Source organism: Felis catus, chromosome E1, assembly GCF_018350175.1.
Source record: "Felis catus isolate Fca126 chromosome E1, F.catus_Fca126_mat1.0, whole genome shotgun sequence".
Classification (NCBI taxonomy): domain Eukaryota; kingdom Metazoa; phylum Chordata; class Mammalia; order Carnivora; family Felidae; genus Felis; species Felis catus.
In genome coordinates, this window is record NC_058381.1 from 50946091 (window position 1) to 50967049 (window position 20959).

The 20959-nt window shown below is 42.6% G+C and overlaps 1 non-coding gene across 1 annotated transcript; it reads right to left on the reverse strand.

The window, feature by feature from the left end:
• Positions 1-18232: 18232 nt before the first annotated feature.
• On the reverse strand, positions 18233-18317 carry TRNAR-UCG. Its single transcript has one exon. It is a non-coding gene; the product is annotated as a tRNA-Arg (tRNA).
• Positions 18318-20959: the final 2642 nt, after the last annotated feature.

Below are 20959 nucleotides of genomic sequence, written 5' to 3' on the forward strand. Positions count from 1 at the left end.
TACCAGGATAGAGCTTACCATACAGCATAGAGCATCCGAAGACAAGGAGGAGAAAAACATATGGCACACTGCCGCATAAAGGTAAAGACAGGCCACATACATGTAGTTTTGTTTTTGTTCTGTTTCTTTAATTGGTTCATTTAAATTCAAGTTAGTTAACATACAGTGTAGTATTGGTTTTGGGAGTAGAACCCAGTGATTCATTACTTCGGTATAACAGCCAGTACTCGTCCCCACCAGTGCCCTCCTTAGAACCCATCACCCATCTAGCCCATCCCCACCTGCCTCCCTTCAGGCACCCCTCACTTTGTTCTCTGTATTTAAGAGCCTCTACGGGTTGCCTCCCTCTGTCTTTTTATCTTATTTTTTCCTTCCCTTCTCCTATGCTCATCTGTTTTGTTTCTTAAATTCCACATATGAGTGAAATCACAATGATGCTTGTCTTTCTCGGACTCAGCATGATACACTCTAGTTTTGCATATGCATGGAGTTCAGAGACACGCCTGAGTAACATGGATACGAAAAGTGAAAAAATACATTGGAATAATAAATACCAAATTTAGGACGGTGGTTAACTTCTGGGCACATGTATTCATGGAAAATAATAACAAGGAGACAATTCTAATATGTTGCGTAGATGTTCACTCACTATCTGTGTCTGTGCTTCGCAAGAGGATCCTTGGGGCTTCAGCTCTGCTGACACTGCCTTATTTCTCAGGCTGGGTGGTGGATACTTTCGTGCTCATCATATAATTATTGATACTTTTTTGGTATTTCTAACTTGACATGAGATATATTTTAAAACGTCTTATTTATTTATTTAAAAATGTTTATTTGTTTTGAGAGAGAGAGAGAGATTGAGGAGAGAGAGAAAGTGAGCATAAGCAGGGGACAGGCAGAGAGAGAAGGAGACAGAAAAATCCCAAGCAGGCTGTGTGCTGTCAGTGCAGAGCCTGATGTGGGGCTCGATCCCACAACTGTGAGACCATGACCTGAGCCGAAATCAAGAGTTGGACGCTTAACCAGCTGAGCCACCCATGTGCAGGAAATAGACATATTATATTTTAAATCATTTTTTTTTATGTTTTTTTTTTCAACGTTTATTTATTTTTGGGACAGAGACAGAGCATGAACAGGGGAGGAGCAGAGAGAGAGGGAGACACAGAATCGGAAACAGGCTCCAGGCTCTGAGCCATCAGCCCAGAGCCCGACGCGGGGCTCGAACTCCCGGACCGCGAGATCGTGACCTGGCTGAAGTCGGACGCTTAACCGACTGCGCCACCCAGGCGCCCCTAAATCATTTTAAAACATAGGACTTGATGGCTTAGGGTATACATAGGAAAATGAGAAATTGATTCCATGTCTTCTTTTTTGTGGCTTTTTACAATATGATAAAAAACAAAGAGAAATGAAAAATTTCTCTTCCACACACAGGTATACACATCTATTCATGGAAAACAATAACAAGGAGCCAATTCTAATGTGTTAACATAGACATTTACTCACTGTCTATGCTAAAGCTCTGGTAGGTCACATTTTAATTAGCCGGTGAACCGTAATTTCCATGTGCAATGGATGATTGAGAGAAGTCTCCCAGTTATAAGACAAAATTGCCAAATTTAGAGGGATAAATGATTAAATGAAGTAATTTTTACAAAAGTGTTTTCAAGTATAGCACTAAACTTTAAGATGGATTTTTTTTTCTTTTTTTCCTCAAAGGGTCGAGTCCTAGGGCTTCCATTAAGTATGAATGGGTTTGTATCATGGACCAGCTCCAAGAGGGAGCTGTGATACTTCTTTCTGGAGCAAGTTTTTCAGGGGGAGTAGCATAATTTGCCTTCTGTTCTTGTGCCCTAGGGCTTTACTCTTTAGATGGCTGCTTACCCAAGAGTGCAGGATAAATGACACCAGAATGAATGACACCTACAAGAGAAACAATACGGGGGTCCATACTTCTGGTCGTGGTTTCATTTGACTACAGTCTCTATTTGCACTCATTGACTGTTAGTGACATCCAGGCAAAATGCCTGTGCTAAGGGACAGATGGGAAGTCACTTGGAGAACATACTGGATTTCTTTATTTGCAACGAAATTGTGCATCTTAAGGATCGTACCGAGACCCTCCAACGGGGGGGGGAAAAAAAAGATAATTCAAATCATCTTGAAAGCCCTAATGTTTTCTCTATTTGTCAAGTAATCCTGAAGACAGCAATGCAGTTTCACAAGGGGAAAGCCCTGACCATTGCTTTTTATAAAATCAAAGTCAAACCTTTTTTTTTTCCCCCCTTCAAAACTTTATGTTCTGGTTCCCATGGGCAATATTATTTGCTATATCCTTGGGCTTTGAACTTTATTATAATTTTTATGGGAGGAGGGACTGCATTTAATAAAACTTGAATAAAATGATATTTTTCTTCAGCCACCTAATAAAATCGAACCTCAGGACATTTGCAAGAAAAGGTGTGTTGTCCTGGGATTCTGGTTAGCTTGTCTCAAGGAAAGTGAGAAAGACCCAGGATTTTTAAGAACAACCTGACATTTCTTCTCCCTTAGTTTTGACTTTGCCTTGTTCTTTAAGAATGGGAAAATAATGTCACCGGTCTGCCTTCGGTTTTCTCATGACACAGGAGGGACAAGATTGCTATGGTTTTTTATTTTTCTTTGTCAGAGAGTCCTCAGAGGTTTGCAGTGTACCTGTGCGGGGTCCTCAATCTCTTGTAAATGGAGTCTTGAGTTCACGACTGCTGTGTATGAGGGACGGTGCGGGGAGAGACAACGGGTGGGGATTTTTTTCCTTCTTTGAGTACAATTGCCCCTAAAAAGATTAAGTCTATTAGTCACCGAGACTTTACTGTTAATTACTTTAATTGGATCATTAAATTGCTCTTACCTTTACCAATGGCCAGGATGAGAACAATTATTAATCCTTAATTCAACAAAGGCTATATTGAACTATTTTCCCTGAGGCATCTTACTGGTATTTAGGTATTTTTTGAGGTGAAGGGGCGTGGACGAGAGAGGAGAACTCTGGGAGAATGGAATACTTCCAGCGGGTACTGTGGACAAGCTTCAAGACAGCAGAAAGCCCAGGGTATTTAGGAGTTTGGAGATAGGCGGGTGTGTGCGCACATGTGTGCAGTCGGGGAGTCCTGTCGTTTGGCGTCTGGAGCAATGGATACCGAGCGTCCTGCAGTTGTAGGGTCTGTACAAAGAGTTGTCATGCCTTGAATATTTATGTGCTTCTGCTGGGAGACTGGTTGAAGAAACGAACTGAAATCAGAAACCCAAACTTGTACTGATGCAGTTTTGTTCAGAGTCCCGGTGGCCGCAATAGAGAATCATCGACTAATTTATCTAACGCTACCAACCTTGGTATTTTCCTAGCGTGTTGCTGCCTGCACTTGAGTCCAGAAATCAATGAGTCAATTGAGAGGTGCATCAAAGCAAAAGCCGACAACACCAGCAGGCTGTTAACTTGTCCAAAGTATCATCAATTACACCCAAAGCAGCAGATCTGTGTATTGTAAAACTGAAAAAAGGAAAAAGCCCTCATGTGTTTGTAAGCAATCCATCAATACGTAATAATCTTCTATTTTCTTTTCTTACCCACTAACCAGTTACCTGCTGTTTCCTTTTTGGCATCATTGAAAAAGAATGTTTTACCTTTTGTTTGAATGTTAGCAGTGCTTAAGTATCTAGGGATATGATACATCATTGGTATCCCGGGTCTAGGCACCTGTTCAGTGGAATCAAGACATTTAATTAAGCCATACAGAAGTGATAATGTACCTATAAATATCATCTCTAGTACCTATAGTTGATGAAGTGGTTTGCATCATTCATTTCAGAGTATGAGCTGGTTGGGACCAGCAGATGTTTTCAATTCTGAACCCCCCCCCCCCCCCGCCCTTTTTTTCTTTTTGCTGTGGCAGATGTACCTTGGCTGAGTCTGGCTGTTGAATGCATGGCCTTTGCTGGGCTTGTTAGCCTTAACACTGGTTAGTGATTTGTGTTGGGCTATTAAGCATGAAAGGAAAGCAATGTGATCTTGTTTCAGGGAAAGAATAGATGAAATGTCCCTGAGTAAATACTAGAAGGGTGTTATGACTTTTAAAAGTTGGCTCAGGCAAGTTTCACTTAACAATGCCTGGGAGGCCCCTTTGAGTGAAATAAATCATGGGTAATGATATAATAATTTCTTTAAAATATAGTGTGGAAAACCGATGTCTATTGGCAAATGTCAGATCTGGTGGCCAGGAAACTAGCATCACTGCTTTTTGAGAAGGGTCCTTGTATGCAAACTAAAAAGAATTTCTGATAGCCCTTGGGAAAAACAACAGATAATTTGTCAGACCGAGAGACAAGCAAGACAAAGGAATACGAGACTTTTTGCCTTTGATTTTAAGGACTGGTCCTGGTAAAAAGGGCTGATACCCCCAAATTTCCTTCCTAATATCAGTTCAAATTGTTTGACGAAGAAATGTATTATGGTGGGGTTGGTGTAACAGCTGAGAGGTATAAACACGCACATCTCCTTCCAGTACCACCGAAATAGTCAAACAAAAATGCATTGCTAAACAGGAGAGAGGTTTCTAATTGTTTGAGCTCATGTTGAGACCATTTGATAAAGACCTGGAATATGGTCAGTTCTTCCCTCTGATCTACCAGGAAGGTGAGAGGCAAGTGAAGAATACCCTTGTCTCTGTTACCAGTTCTGGACCCACGTCTATTCCTTTTTCTCACAACAGAGCCCTCAACTGGCATGTTTCTTTTACCACGGTATGGATGATGTTTTTGTGGCTTTTAACAAAACCCACAAGAAAAAACCATGTGTTTATACCCAAAGGCATTCTTTCACAACATTGGAGATACCAAGTAGGTGGGTATCATTTGAAGGTAAAGTTTGAGCTCTCTTAGTGAAGGGAAGTAATTGTAGAGATTCTGCGTCTATACCGACTGAGATTCTTTTGGGGCCAAAGTCAAGGGAAAAGACTCTAAAGGTGTGAAAAGAATTTCCCCTGGGCAAGTAGAACCTGAAGAGTATCTTGAAAGGCTGCCAGCAGCTCAGGCTTTTCTTTGCACAGCAGGGTGAGGACTAAGCTGATGAAGCTGAGCTTTATATTTCTGGGGAATTAATCAAACTGGTAGATTGTAATGATCTCTCAAGGGAATTATGATAGGAACCCCTTTGATAGGGGTCCAATTATTTCAGATTACAATAAAGTTTATGAGTTTCTCAGGAAATGAGGTATGAACCTTATTTTGCCGAAGTTAATTGCCCTTGCAATCTTGGTATTGCAAAGCCTATATCTCGTAAGAAGTTGATCGAAATTTCAAGGCCCAGGGCTGTCGTGCGGATTGTGATTTGGGGTTAAGAGATAGGAATGACGGAAAGGTTAAAGAGGAAAAGAATTAGAAATGTGATATGCGGCTTACAGGTTTAAGTTTGAGTTAGGGAACCAAGATGCCAACTGTGGACTCCAGCTCGTTTTCAGTTTAAAGGGATTTGGAATTATCTCAAATTCCTTCCAACCCTCAGGGTTTACCATTCTCCAATAACAACAACTAGGAGGAAAGGAAGGGCAGTGGGGAAGGAAGGTCAAGTGGGTGAGGTTGGCTTGGGTCAATGAGTGGAGTAGCCAGGCTGGGCTTGAATATACCAAATCCTGCCTTCTAAATATGTCTCCCAGTTGATCAATCTAGCGATTTTTCCAAGTGGGTCTCTGCAGCACATTTTCCGGGTGGTAGGGTCCCACTGGGACCTGTCTAGCTGGGGCCATTTTTTTGCGGGGCAAAATCGAGCTTAGAGGAGGCATCATAACAGAAGAGTAAGGACTTTGGGCTCTCGAGAGAGGCTGCATGGATTCAGAGTCCAGCTTTCCCACTTGCTAGAATATTAAGGGAATGACTGAGCGTCCCTGTGCCTCAGTTTCCTCATCTGTAAATGGGAGTTATAAAGTACCCATCTCATATTATTCCTCTTGACAAGGAAACTCATTTTGTTCACTGCCTGCTTCATGAGGGCAGAGGTTTCTGTACATGCTGTATCCTGTGGCGTGCCCAGCGCCCAAACACTGCCTGACTCATAGTGCATGCTTGACGTTTGCTGAGTGAGTGGGCAGGTAGTGTTTTGAACAATACCTGGAACACACTCAACCCTTAGTGAATGTGGGTTATCGGTGTAACTTTTCTTCCAAGTGAGTATTCTATTTGTTTACCTTCATACTTCTAATCACACACTCAATCCTTAGGGAGTGTTGGCTGGTAGTGTAATTTTTCTTTCCAGTGAGTATTCCGGTTGCTTGCCTTGAAAAACTTTCGATACTCAGCATAGTGCCAACACATAGAGAGGAGATGCTTGTGCTAGGCAAAATAACATCTCCTCCCCTAAAGATTCCTGGGGATCAAATTCCTGATCCCCAAATCTGCGAATATGTTAAGTAGTATTGGCAAAGGGGGACTAAAGTTGCAGACAGAATTAAGATTGCTACTCGGTCGACCTTAAAGTAGGAAGATTATATTAGATTATCTGGTTGGGCTCAGTGTCATCATAAGGATCCTTAAAAGTAGAAAAGGGAGACAGAAGAGAGTCAGAGAAATATATGTGTCATATGTCAGGGTCAGAGACGTGCTCCATTCCTGGCCTTGAGGATGGGGTAGGGGACCATGGGGCAAGCAATGTGAAAGCAACAGAAATATGATAGCATGTTCAGCGAGTATACGTTGAATTGAGCCTGAATGAATCATTTTTGTCCCCATGATCAATTAGGCTTTATTTTTCCTTCATTATATAAATGCTATAATGCTTCACATACAGAAATCTAACAATATATAGAAAATAAAGAAAGCAAAGGTCACGTGGAATCCTGCTACCTTGTGATAACCACTATGAGTACGTAGGCGTTCATTTTCTCATGAATCTCTTTATGTATGCACAATACACGTGCACACACACACACACACACACACACGCACACATGCGTGCATGCCAAGTTTCATTTATATGGAATTATACCATGCATGGCACTTTGCTTTTTTATCATGGACACTTCGTCTTTCTTCCCAGAATCAATACCTCTCATTCCAATTCTATCCACACTCCAACTGGGTAGCCATGATAACACCCTAATGTTTGTCCTTTAATATTTTTTTTTGGACTCAGGTGATCTTAGGCGTATTCCAATCTAGGAATCTGAGGCATTCCCAATATAGGATATCTGTTGTCATTCTGTGTTTTATAAAAATGGGGTCATATGACACACTCTTTTGCAATTTTGCTTTTGTTACTCTGTGAAATCCCGACTCAGGAAAATCCGTCAGACCATTTTCTGTTTTTTCTTTTTTCTTAAAAATTTTTTTCAATGTTTATTTTTGAGAAACAGAGCATGAGTGGGAGAAGGGCAGAGAGAGGGAGACAGAGGATCTGAAGTGGGCTTTGGGCTGACAGAAGACAGCCCGAGGCGGGTCTCAAACCCACCAACTGTGAGATCATGACCTGAGCCCAAGTCGGATGCTTAGCAGACTGAGCCACCCAGGTGCACCCACTCCGAGTCATTTTCTATGACTGCCCCATATTCCATGATATGAATATAATGCAGTTTATCCAACGGTTGTTGATAGACCTTCTCTTTGTTTTCAATTTTTGGCCACTGTAGACTGTGCTGCCATTCCTAAATTTCATATTTCTTGCACAAAAGAAAACATTCTTGATTTGTAAAGGCTATTTTCAAAGGATGTCTGTGATGAGAAGGATTCCCAAACAGAGGCTGTCTTCTCCCAGAAGTTAGTCTCTGGGGCTGGAGTGAATGTCCACAGAAACAGTAGAAAGTGGGGGAGACAGTGAAGTTATATGAAAAAACCCAGCAAATACCTTTTCTCTATAACTTAAATTGAGAAAGTCTCCCATTTACAGTCCTTTCTATCAACTCTTTTGGAAGAGCGTGGTATTTACTTACACTGGTCTACCTCTCCTAAGGAAGTTCGGCATTGTGGAGGGTCCACCAGGTAAATACTATCAGGTTCTGGTTCTCTTTTGTTTACACCATTAACACTCAGGATGATCCAGCTCCATGTTGGATGAAAAAGGCGTATCGATTAAAAAATGTTCAGAAGGCCAGTACTGTTAGAATATTCACTGATTCCCTCTGGAGCCTTGTCTGTTTCATTAGTTCTTTCTAAGCAGCTGCAATTTCCGACCACTTTGGTAAGAGAGCCCTGGTTGAGGCTGTCTCTTAAGTGCAACCGTTCGGTGATGTATTTTCAGGAACTGAATCAAAGGAACATTTTTTCTGCAGTCTCACAAACCTGCTTGGCACGCGTTCTTGTTTATGGAAAATCCAAATGTATATTTGTGTTCTTTCGAAAGGGGTGGGAGTTGGCAGGGAGGTCACGTGGGAGATTAAGACTCTCCCTTCCCACTCAGCAAGTTGAATTCTTAAAGCCCTATCTGATTTCATAAAGTAAGCAGAAGTTGGGGTCTGTCTAGACTCTGGCTGACATGCAGACAAAAGAAAGGAATCCACTCGGTGGCGGGCCAGTAGCGGATTCTGCTTGAAAGATGCCCTGAGGTGGAAGAAGCAGTTGGGCCGCAACGAATGAACCCCTTTCCTTCATATCTACCGTATACTGGTCACTTTATCTGCCCCGGCTCATTCATTTCTCACAACTCCGAGGGCACAGGTAATACTATGAAACCCTTACATACGAGACAGGCTCAGAGGACACTTTGCCTAACGTTACACAGCCAAGAAATGGTAGAGTCAGTACCAAAATAAATACATAGTACATAAAAATACATTAAAAAAAAAGTCTTTATTACAGAAGATGTCATACACGTAGAGGAGTTGAAAGCTTATTACCATGTACCGTTCCGAACCCACCAAGTTTCAAAAATGGTCAGTTCATAGCCAATCCTGTTCATCCATATATACCAACTTGTGTCCCCCTCCCCAACTGGGATATTTCGGAAAAAAAAATCCAGTTACCACTTTTCAAGGTGTATTTCTCAAAGAGAAATACTTATGAAAAATATAATCACAACACAACCCAATTAAAATAATAATTCCTTAATACCATCAAATGTCCAGGCAGTTTCTGGATTTCCCTGATGGTGGGGGTAGCATTTTAACACAAGTCTGCACCGAAAGTTTGAGGTACAGATGTGTGATAAGGCTGGTGGGTGTATTTGGTCCACTCTGGAAAATTTGCCCTGTACCATTTCTTCTGTCAAAAATTCTTTAAATGGAAATCTACTCAAATATATAAGCTATTGCTCTGTGGAATCCTCCAAGAGCAAGCAACTGTTATAGTTCTCTTCTGCATTTAACATGCTTTATAGGTATAAAAAGGAAAGGAAAGGGGGTGCCTGGGTGGCTCAGTCAGTTAAGCGTCTTGACTTCAGCTCAGGTCATGACCTCACAGTTCGTGAGTTAGAGCCCCATGTCCGGGGTTAGCACTGACAATGTGGAGGCTGCTTGGGATTCTCTCTCTCTCTGTCTCTGTCTCAAAGTGAATAAATAAACTTAAAGAAAATATTTAAATCTTAAAAAGTAAAGGACATGGGGAAAGGTATATATTTCAGCTCCTTATCTCAAATTATGGGTATCTGAGAAGAGGGAAGGGGAGAGAGACAGAGAGAGGAAAGGGGGAAGGGGGTGCAAATCTTTTCCCAGCAGAAATAAGGAGGTATTTTTATTCTGAGCCAGGAAATAATACTATTCACGATGTTCTTGTCAACATGAAGCTAAGAAATGATTATGTAAAGGAATAAAACACGTCCTGTGTTCCAGTTGATGAACCAGGTTTTCTTGCCATTTCCAATAAAGGATTTCAGTTCAAGCATTAGATCAGTAGCCTTTGATTTCTAAACTTAGGTAGAAATCCAATTTTGCTCTCTGGTTCTTTTTCCTCACATTCCTGGAATTCATGAGTTTTGCCCTGAACTCTTCTGGGAGCAAGGGCCGAGATCCGGACACGACTTTTCAATTAATGCAAATCACGGTCTCTGGTTCTCCTCCATGTTAGCATGTGACAGGGCTGGAGGCCTTTATTTTGCTTAGAGCGGTGACCAAGCAAATGAATGCACGCTCTTGAATATTTGACAAATGTGACAAGCGTGTGCGGTCGCAGCTGGCTGCGCTTAGTTTTTTAATTTTGGTGCTTTCTCAACCAGCAGTGTGTGATCTGCCCCATTAGACTGAGGTTTGGTCAGGTCAGGTCAGGAATGCAATTGAGATTTTCCTTTTCAGGCGGGGAAAGGTCGTCAAGGATGGGACCGGCTACGTAATTCACAGGGCCTGGCGCAAACAAGATGTGGGGCTCCTCGCTCAAAAACAGTGAAGAATTCCAGTACGGTAACAGCAGAGCCCCTTTAAGAGAGGGGACGTGTGAGACAGTGTGGGTAGCCCGCACAGGAAGCTGACCTTCGGCCTGGGGCACAGAGCATGCACTTGGAAACTGGCAGGTTAATCTTTGAGACCCAGAGAAGTAAGAGAGAGCTAGGAGCTAGCTCAGCCTGGGGCAGAACTTGGAGGAAGCAAGCAAAGAGCCCACGGGCCAGAAACGGGTAAGGGGGGAGTGGTGAGAACAGGTCTCAGGTGTCCTGGTGCTATTTCGGCTAAGTCGGTGTGCAGATTCCCTGATCCACGCAGGTTAGAGAGACCAAGGTCAGAGGTTACCTAGTGGGAAATCAAAGCCCAGGTCAAAGGTGAGTACAGATGTAAGAGCATTAGAGAGACCCGTGTTCACAGCCAAACAACAAAAGACCCAAAGGAGATTTTTCACAGTCTGTGAGCTGGTCTTGAACTTTCTAGGGGCCTGGGCTTTGTAGAAAAAACATTCAGACACTTCCTCCATGTTTTTGCATCTGGAAAGGGAGGCCCCTCTCTCCAAGTGTTGAGTGACATCTTAGAGCTTATTTCTTTCCAGTAAAAGTGGAAAATATCAACTAAGGTTTCAAAGGAAAGGAAATGTAATGTATTTTCTCATCAAATTTGGCATTATCTATTTAGCAGGCGGGCCTTTAATCTTCCATGCAGTATTTTTCCATTGTACAGTTCTGAGTTTGCCTCAGATCTGTCTTACTCTTTTAACTTGGGCTTTCTAAAATACGATTGTGATTTGTATGACTTATCTCCTGTTTTCATTTGTTTCCTCGATACTTGTGATGATCTCTTGCCAGGGTGTCTCTAGAGAAGCTCACAATTTTGCCTCTGCAAATATTGAATGTAACACAGATAAAGCTCCTTTGTTAGTGTGAATTCGTTAATGACTTTGATAAAAAGAACTTCTGTGTCCGGCATCCTGGGAGGACTAAAGTGATTCGGGGCCTGTTGATAGGAACATAGAAATGAGAAAGTGCAATGATTGACTTTTTACAAATCCCATTAAATTTTTAAATGAGAAGGAAAGCCACTCACTCGTGCTTCAGTATCGGAGGACGATAATGAAGAAACTTGTCCTCTTTCTCCCTAAGAACTGGAAAATGGAGCCGCGAGACCGAGGTCTAGGAGTTGAGCCTTGAAATCAGTGTTTTAGCACGTAGATCACAACAGAGTAAGGACCAGTTGAGAAGGAAAGATTCTTTAGCCTCAAAGCAGAATTGCAGCCTGATGAAATGTGTTAGGAAAACATAGGTCAGTCGCATATGTAAGCAACGCAAAAAGAAGAATCACAGAGGCAAGCACTGGAAGAATCAAATGCTATCTAGGGGATGGGGAGCCTGGGTGGCGCAGTCGGTTAAGCGTCCGACTTCAGCCAGGTCACGATCTCGCGGTCCGGGAGTTCGAGCCCCGCATCGGGCTCTGGGCTGATGATGGCTCAGAGCCTGGAGCCTGTTTCTGATTCTGTGTCTCCCTCTCTCTCTGCCCCTCCCCCGTTCATGCTCTGTCTCTCTCTGTCCCAAAAATAAATAAATGTTGAAAAAAAAAATGCTATCTAGGGGAGACAAAGCTTTAGTGGATGGACTTTAAGTATTCTTGACCCACCTGTGTTTGAGAAGGCTGTGTTGTGTTTTCTTAGACCGAATTCATGAAGCATTCAGACTTATTAACTGTCCCTGTTAATAGTCTATGCTTGCCAGTCAGTCAGCCGGATGAATCTGATTCTTGGCTAAAATTTGCTGATCATCTTTGAATATGGATAGTTCATACTATCCCTTCACAAGTAGATCATTCAGTTTCTGAGAGACAATTTCTTTTTCTAACGTAAGTTAATAAACTGAAATTCGGGTCTTACGCATAGACAGGTGGCTAGATGAAGTGCATGGGCACTAAGAGAAGGACCTGGGCCGGGGGTCGTGGCCTCAGGGGGTTGTGGCCTCGGGCCCTGGTACAATCGGAGATGACATATCATGCTCTGAGTGTCGTCTTGACCCGACTTGGGACCCTGAGCATTCCAGGATCAGCCTGGACGTTTAGTTTGTCCTCTCCCATCTTTGAGTCCTTGTATCATGTGTTTTGTTTCATTCCTGACCCCTAAGTAGGATCTTATCACAACACAGGACTCTGAAGGCTACAACTGGAAGAGTGAACACACACGCCCAGGCTTTTCCTGTTGGATGCAGTTAACTCACTGTTCATGGACATTTGTCTAGAAAGACCATATACCCATCATGACTTTCGAGCTCATTCTTTTAACACATTTTACCTTTCTCTGTGCTTTCTTGATGCTTCCTTTGCTTGTCCCTGGGGAGGGGTGGGGGGGGGGGGTAATCTCCTGGTTGGTCACATGCTCAAATCTGCTTTTGCTTTACAAATTAGATTTTGACATATGTCCTTTGCTCATGTCTTCTGACCTTGGTTCTGTGTCTATATTTTTAGCTTTTCTGTACCTGCCTCAGCACTGACTCCTGATGACCGTATGCACTGAGTCTAAGACTCCTGTCCTTGGTACTTCCTCCGTGCTCTCCACCTCTCCCTTGCTATCTGTCACTCCGGCCTATCTAACTTCAAAAAAGTGCCTTTCAAAGCTGGATAAATCTTCTCCGTCCCATCACCCCCTTACAATGCAGAGTCCAACCAAGGAGCAGCAAGAGGAATTTTGAGAAGCCAATGAAATGAAGGAATTTAAGCGGAAACCTGATAAAATAACCCAATAAATCCAGACAAGGCAATTTTCAGTTTCAGGTGACTGGTGGGCAGAACTGGGAAAGGTCATGAGGCTGTGCAGGTGGCAGAGACTTTCAGAAGAAATGGAAGGAACACGAAGGTGTCATGCATGGCTTCAGGGAGGGAAAGTGTTAGGTGATAATCCTACACTTCAGCAGTCACCACGAAAGCCCTGGGGTTCCCAGTGGAAAATCACTGCGCACCAAGTTGTGAGTGACCTATGTCTGGAGCAGGGTACAGATAAGCCACCTGGGGATTGAGTGTGTGTTGCCACAGTCAGGAAGCCTCACTCACACACCTGTTTTCCATCCTCAGCATGTGGTGACTATGTGGTAACATAACTCCCTGCTTTGGAAAATATAGGTTGATTTGCAGCATATTTTCTTGGCATTGGATTAGGGGCTGGGAGTTAATTTCAACTCATGTGAATTCTCTGGGGTTACATGGATAACAGTGACTCTTTCTAGTCTTAGGAAATTTCATATTTTCTGAAACTGGGAAATGGACCCACGAACATGCAGGGCTTTGATTTTCCTAAAAAAAAAAAATCTTAAAGAAATTTTTCATGCACGTTCTAAGTTCCACCACCCCCACCTCTGCTCCTCATTTATATATTTTGCTTTGGCTTTACTTGAAGTTAATCTTGCAATTATTAGCTTTCAGCCAGTCAGGATCCCACGGTGACAATACTGTCTTTGTATTTTGTTAAACGACAAAAATATTTTTACAAATGACACATATTTAGAGAAAAAAATGTCACCTTTAAGAAGGTAAAACAAGTTGACAAATGCTTCTTTAAGTGAAGCTAATTGCATGGAATATTTTATGACATTTCCATGGAAAATGTTACAGGACATCTCTAGAGGATTTCAGGGGAACTTTTATAGCTATTTCCTGCTCCATCAGCATTTTACAGAATCCCGTGGAAAGCAGGGGTGCTTGCTGCTGCGTCTGGTTAGTCGTGGGCGTCCGTTTCTGTTGGATAACGGAGGAGCCTGAAGAACAAACACATTTGCGAAGACGGCTCCGAGACAATGCTGATGACTCCTGTGGTTCATGAGTAACCATGGGGCTCTAGAACTGACTTGAAAGAGATCCCGTTGTTCGATCAGGGTTAGATGTGGCAGGGAAGGCCTGTCCTTCTTAGTCTCCATGGAGTGCAGCTCACTAAAGTGCCACCTGCCTTGTCATCATAGTCCTCAGATGAAGGACCTTTTTGAAAATGCTCATATAAGCACTGGGTGTTGTATGTAAGCGATGAATCGTGGGAATCTACTCCCGAAGCCCAGACTACACTGTATACAATGTATGTTAGCTAACTTGACAATGAATTATATTTAAACAATTTTTTTTTAAAAAGAAAATGCTAATATAGAGACTGGCTGTGTTAACCCCATCCCTTTTCTTTAATTGAGAGATTTTAAATGTCACTAAGCGACAAAAAAATTCAGTACCTACTATACCAAAGACATGCTACATGTAAGGGATATAAACAAGTGTAAGCGCACAGTAAATGCTTCAGAAACTGATCATCTGTGGTTGATCTTGTAGAGCATATTCTATTCATGCTTGCCTGCAATATTCTTCATTTATTTATTTAAAAAATTTTTAATGTTTATTTATTTTGAGAGAGAGAGAGAGAGAGAGAGAGAGCGAGCCAGGGAGGGGCAGAGAGAGAGGGAGAAAGAATCCCAAGCCGGCTCCCAGCTGACAGTGCAGAGCCCAGTGTGGGGCTCGAACTCATGAACCATGTGATTATGACCTGAGCTGAAATCAAGAGTCAGACGCTTAACCGATTGAGCCACCCAGGCGCCCCTGAAATATTCTTCATTTAACAAGTAAGGCGTACCATACAGCTGCAGTACTCAATTCCACCACCATTTCTCTGTGAAACAAATGTTAACATATAATTATAAAGGCTCTCACATTATCCTCTCATGAAGATTTGAAACAACACGTTCATTTACTCAATTGAGTGCATGTGATTATGTCATAACTAGCTAATTATCTTATGTTACCCTATTCATATGTGATGTCAATTCTTTAAGCTGACTCGGTAATAGAAAGTGATTTGTATCAAAGGTTAATTGACATGCAATTAATATCTATGCTATTGGCAGAGAATTTGTCCAGTGGAGTAGGGAGATCCAGTTTCGAGGCTCTCGGATGCTCTGGGTCCTTGGATGTTGCTTTAAGCTCTGACGCTAACTAGATCATAGTATCACTAAAACTCAGGTTATTCTGACTCTTGAACACTGGTTGAATTCTGATTCTTGTACACCGTCTCCACTGTTTACCTTCTCTTGAAGTGGCATGGAGATACTAATAATACCGCTTTTCACTAATTTAGAAAATGCAATTTTGTAAACATTTTGCTACCTACAATAAATAACACTGAGCATGAATAGGACCGAAATTATTATCCAAATGTTTATCGGAAGAGCGTTTGAATGACCTGCTTGAGTTCTCAGATCTATTTGTTGAAAGGGGAACAGAACCCAGGGATTCAGATGGAGTCTCAGATATTTTCCATTGACTGGAGCATATTGGCTCTCTGGAGAGATTTTTAAAAGCTGTTACTTTCTGAAGTCGCGGATGCACCAGTGAGCTGTGCCTTTGTCCCCTTAAGTCACTGAACATCATTCCACATGGCCCGTGGCCCCCCCCCCACTTGCTCATATGTTGTCTGTGTTCACATGGTGGTATGTCTGCATGATGCCAAAATAACTAATCAGTTCAAGATATTTTTTGAAAAAGTAACACCGGTAGTGTTTCGTGTCATGGAGACAAAACAATGGGTTGATTTGACTTTCATCCATTTTCAATCAGTGGTTTAGAGCCATGGAGAAATAACTGGTCTTTTCACATTTTATGAGGTGGCTTTCCTCCCTCCCCCTTTTCTCTTTTTCTCTCCCCAACTCTTCTCCATCTCTCCTCCTTTCCTCTCTCCTTTACTTATTTATTTTTTAAAACTTCACTCTTTTCCCATCCTGGGTAACAAATGGTCGTTGTAGAAAACTTGAAATACAAAATGTTGAGAGAGGAAACATTTCATGTTACCATGGCATACACAACCATTTTTCCAGCATGTTTAAAACAAATAATATTCCTTTCTCTTTCCTACAGTCAGCTTGCTGAATTTCAGCCACATGTTGGAAATTTCCCCTTTGTTTCTAGCTTATTTATTATATACTGCCGGATCTTTTTTCTTTAATTGTTTTTTTAAGTTTACTTATTTACTTTGAGAGAGATAGAATGTGTGAGCAGGGCAGGGGTAGAGAGAGAGGGAGAGACGAAGACTCCCAAGCAGGCTCTGTGCTGTCAGCGCAGAGCCCGATGCAGGGTTCAGTGTGGGGCTTGCACTCACCAACTGCGAGATCACGACCTGAGATGAGACCAAGAGTTGGCTGCTTAACCAGCTGAGCTACCCAGGTGTCCCTGTGCCTGATGTTTAACCTTAGAGATACTTGGTTAATTTTCTGTAAGAAAGTTACGATGTTCTTAGATCTGACATGACTTAGCAATAAATAGTGGTGTTAACTTAGCTTTACTCACTGATTTTACTGGTTGTTTTTTCTAATTTTACTAATTTTTACTCACTGACCATGGGATGAATTGGGAAAACACAGTCTAGAGTTTGAGACCACCCCCCCCCGCCCCAGGCATGTGTAGGAGTAGTTGAATGATTTTGCTATGCAGTGTTCTATCATGCCATTTATTCATTCATTCAAAATGTATTAACTACCTCCTGTGTCCCAGACACTGTTCTAGGTAATGGGATATGGTTATTGAAACGTCAGGCAGGTAGGTTCCTGTCCTCATGGTACCCATCAAACACTAAGGAACATAGACATCCAGTCATCAAGTACATTGTTACCTGGGAGGACAGGTGGGAAAGTAAAATGCATACACTGGGCTACAAGTCAGAGGTAAAACTGTCACTGTTATGTAGGAGTTTCTGTCCACATCCTAGGGATCTGCACATCTCTTATGCTCAGCTGCAGAAACCTCTTCAGCTGTCTGGATGCCATTGGGCTATGAACTTACAGACCATAGTCCTGCTCATATAATATAGAAAAGAGGGTAAGAAAAGATTAACTTTAGGAGTTACCTGATATAGAAACAGGAGGGCTTAATGTACACACACACACACACACACACACACACACACACACACAGGCATTTTCCCTGCAGAGGTCATGGACTGAGTGGGGAACAGCGAGTACCAAGAATCATGTAGTCCCCACTCTGTCATCTTTTACCTTGGAATTTGTGAAATATGGGTTGCAGGTATCACTCCATAGAGTTGCTATTTTATTGACCTCAGCAACATTCACATAAAGTAGGCACGGGATTTCTTTAAAGTTGGAGGTTCCTATGACTAATCTCTTGATAATTTTAGAGGCTGAGGTTTGGTGGGGAGCAGCTCTGTGGCCAGACCCTTGAAGGGACTAACAGAATTTGTAGCAATTTTAGGTGGTTCCAGCTGCAACAGATATATCTACAAACAGAGTCATGTAGTTTAACATCAAGAAATTCAGGAGTATATGTTTCAGGAGGTCTAAGCTAGTTTCATGCTGGGCCTTGGATAAGAACTTGGAGTAAGAATTTACATGGCCAATATTAAGTTTTGATATATATTTTAAATGAATATGATCATTTTTTTGGAAAACACTACCGCAACAGAAAAATACTCAAGAGCTGGGTTCTATATACTCTTGGCTCCGTTGGTGATCATGTGACTTTGGGCATGCACTTTGGGTCTCTGCTTCCTCATCTGAAACATGAGGCTATTAACTAGATGACCTCTAACATCCCTCTTAGCTCCGAAATTTTGTGATGTGGGAAGAATCTTAAACATATTCACAGAGCTGGGGATTTGAGCAAGATAGTTCTCTGCACCCTTCTTTTAATACTTGATGCTAAACCACAAGTCCAGAACTTAGTTTTTTTATGTTTGTTTGTTTGTTTGTTTGTTTGTTTGTTTGTTTATTTATTTAGTTATTATTATTTAATGTTTTATTTATTTTTGAGACAGAGAGAGACAGAGCATGAGCAGGGGAGGGGCAGAGAGAGAGGGAGACACAGAATCCGAAGCAGGCTCCAGGCTCCGAGATTCGGCACAGAGCCCGAGGCGGGGCTCGAACCCACGGACCGTGAGATCACGACCTGAGCCGAAGTCGGACGCTCAACCGACTGAGCCACCCAGGCACCCCCGTGTTTATTTATTTTTGAGAGAGAGAGAGAGAGAGAGAGAGAGAGAGAGAGAGAATGAGTGGGGGAGGGGCAGAGAGAGAGGGAGACACAGAATCTGAAGCAGCTCCAGGCTCCGAGCTGTCAGCACTGACACCGATATGGGGCTTGAACTCACGAACCATGAGATCATGACCTGAGCCAGAGTCGCACACTCAACCGGTTGAGCCACTCAGGTGCCCCCACAAGACCAGAACTTTTGAGACATGATGTAAAGGACAGTGCCATGAAAAAGGAAGAGCTCTGAATTCGGACTCCGTTGATTCTGCTGAGTAAACGTGTGATGCTGGGAGAATTCAGTTTTTTGATTCTCAGTCTCCTCATCTATAAAGTAGGGCAATGCCACTCACCCTCACAGGTCCCTCATGAAGGTCACTTGCTATGATCTGTGTACAGATCCATCGCACAATGCCTGACACATAGTGGGGGTCAACCGGCCGTTCTCTCCTTCTCCTTCCCTCGCATCTTCCTGGACATGGCAGGCTCAGTGTACCAGTATGATCTCAGTCACAGTTGCCCCTTACGGCCCATTTGTCCACAACTTCCAGTAGATGTTTGACTGTCACCCAATAATTACTTGCTTTGGAATGCTGCTTTTGACGGAAGTGGACTGTTTCAGACCGAATTCTTGTCCCGGCATCTTTGCTGTTGGGAAGTTCTGCTTGCCAGGGCCACCGGCAGCATAATCCTGTGGGTCAACAGTTTGAGGAATTTCCAGATTTCAGCTGAGTTCACCTGAGGGGCTGACCCCTTGGGAAATGCAAGAGCGCCCACTGCTAGCCATTCCAGTGCCCCACTGTAGCTTTCTGGGGCCGTGGATCTCTGAGCTTCTGGGAATGTACTTTCTTCCTGGTGAGAAGGTAGGCAGCAGTCAGTGACTCTTTGAGTAACTATTTCAGAAAAGCCCACACGGTCCCATGGGTGAAATGTGGATAATAGATTAGAAATCATTTTTTAAAAAAGAAGAAATAAGGAGAAGAAGAAGAGGAATATAAGTAGAGAGAAAGGGAATGTGAAGGAAAAGAGAAAAGAGAAAGGCTAATAGGGAAGAGGCATGCATAGATGTCAAGTTTTTCCAGGAGCCTTAGTAGAACCGGGACATGATTAACAGGGGGTCTCTCCCAAACCACCCACTTCCAGAAGTCCAGAATATTATATTTCTGTAATAAGCCAGGGGTTTGGGAGTGATTCGAAATTGCTGATTCCGTGACGTGAAGCCATGGATTGTATATTTTGGAATCACCTGAGGGCATTCGATTACATACAGATTTCTGGGCTTCAGCTCCTGATCGAATCAGAATCCTGAGATGGGGCCAGGAATCGGCATTTTTTAAAAAGTACCCCAAATGATTCTGATCTGGTGTTAAAGTCACTGTTCCAGGAATATTAATAAGAGGATGTCTCAACATTGTATGTCAATTATACTTCAATTGAAAAAATTAGTTAAACCTGTAAGAAAACGAAGTAAAATGGTGGTTAACCTGGGGGTGCTGGGGGCGGGGAGTGATGTGAGTGATAGTGTTGAGGGTGCAAACTTGTAATGCGTGGTAATTAAGCTGTAGAGATTCCATGCATATTGCAATGAATAAAGACAATAATATTGTACTTTGATTAGGTAATTCTGTAACGTGATAAGCATTCTGAAATGTGATAAGTATCAGCAATCACATTACAACATATAAATGCGTCAGAGTAATGAATTAAGTACTTTAAACTTATACAGTGTTATGCATCAGGTTTATTCCATAAAAAATATTAAGTTATGGGGACAAAAAAGATGGTATTTCATCTTCCCTCAGACAGAGCTGGTGTTTCCACGTTATGTCCATTTTGATGTTATATCAGTTCTTTAGGAGGAGAAAGCAAAACCCGGGGACTTAGCTGAATGTTACCGATACATAGAGATCTAACCAGGAAGCTCCAGGTTGTAGGCATGGTGTGTGAATTCACTGTATTATATGTAAATTTCCGGCAATGGGATCCTAGGTGGCAACCTTTCAATTTGAGATTCTCTGTAATCTCAGACTGTAAGACATTGCCCCTCCTGTCACCCTAAGGCAGACTGAGTGAGGATGCTGGTATAGCCAGGGCAGCTGGGCAAGCCAAGCCACCGGGACACAAGAGGTGGGGACAGTGGTGACTGTGTCATACTGACTACGACGTACGTCGTATGGATTTTCACCTGAATTCCGTGTTCCAGCCGGCCCCATCCTCCCATACCTTACTCCAGAGCCTGCCTTGATGGCGCCACATCTAAATAGTTGGAATCAGACATAGTGTATTCGCAGAGAAGTTTTGAACGGTGATCTGTCAAAGGTTTTCCACCTGTTTCCCTATTTCGGTGAGCTGGAACGACCTCTAGCAGCTGCATTTGTCTGTATTTGACAGCAAGTGCCAATGCCCTTTGGATTAATGGCACACGCAAATGTGACTGTTTCTTTCCATTGGCTACATTGCACTAGATGTGCACAAAAGACGGAACCGTGGCCAACCCACAGCTGCGTATAGGGCGTGTACTGTCATTTTGGTCAAATTCCTGGACTGTCATCCACCATCTATCACAAGTGTCTGTCTTCAAAGGGAGAACAGGAAAATAAACT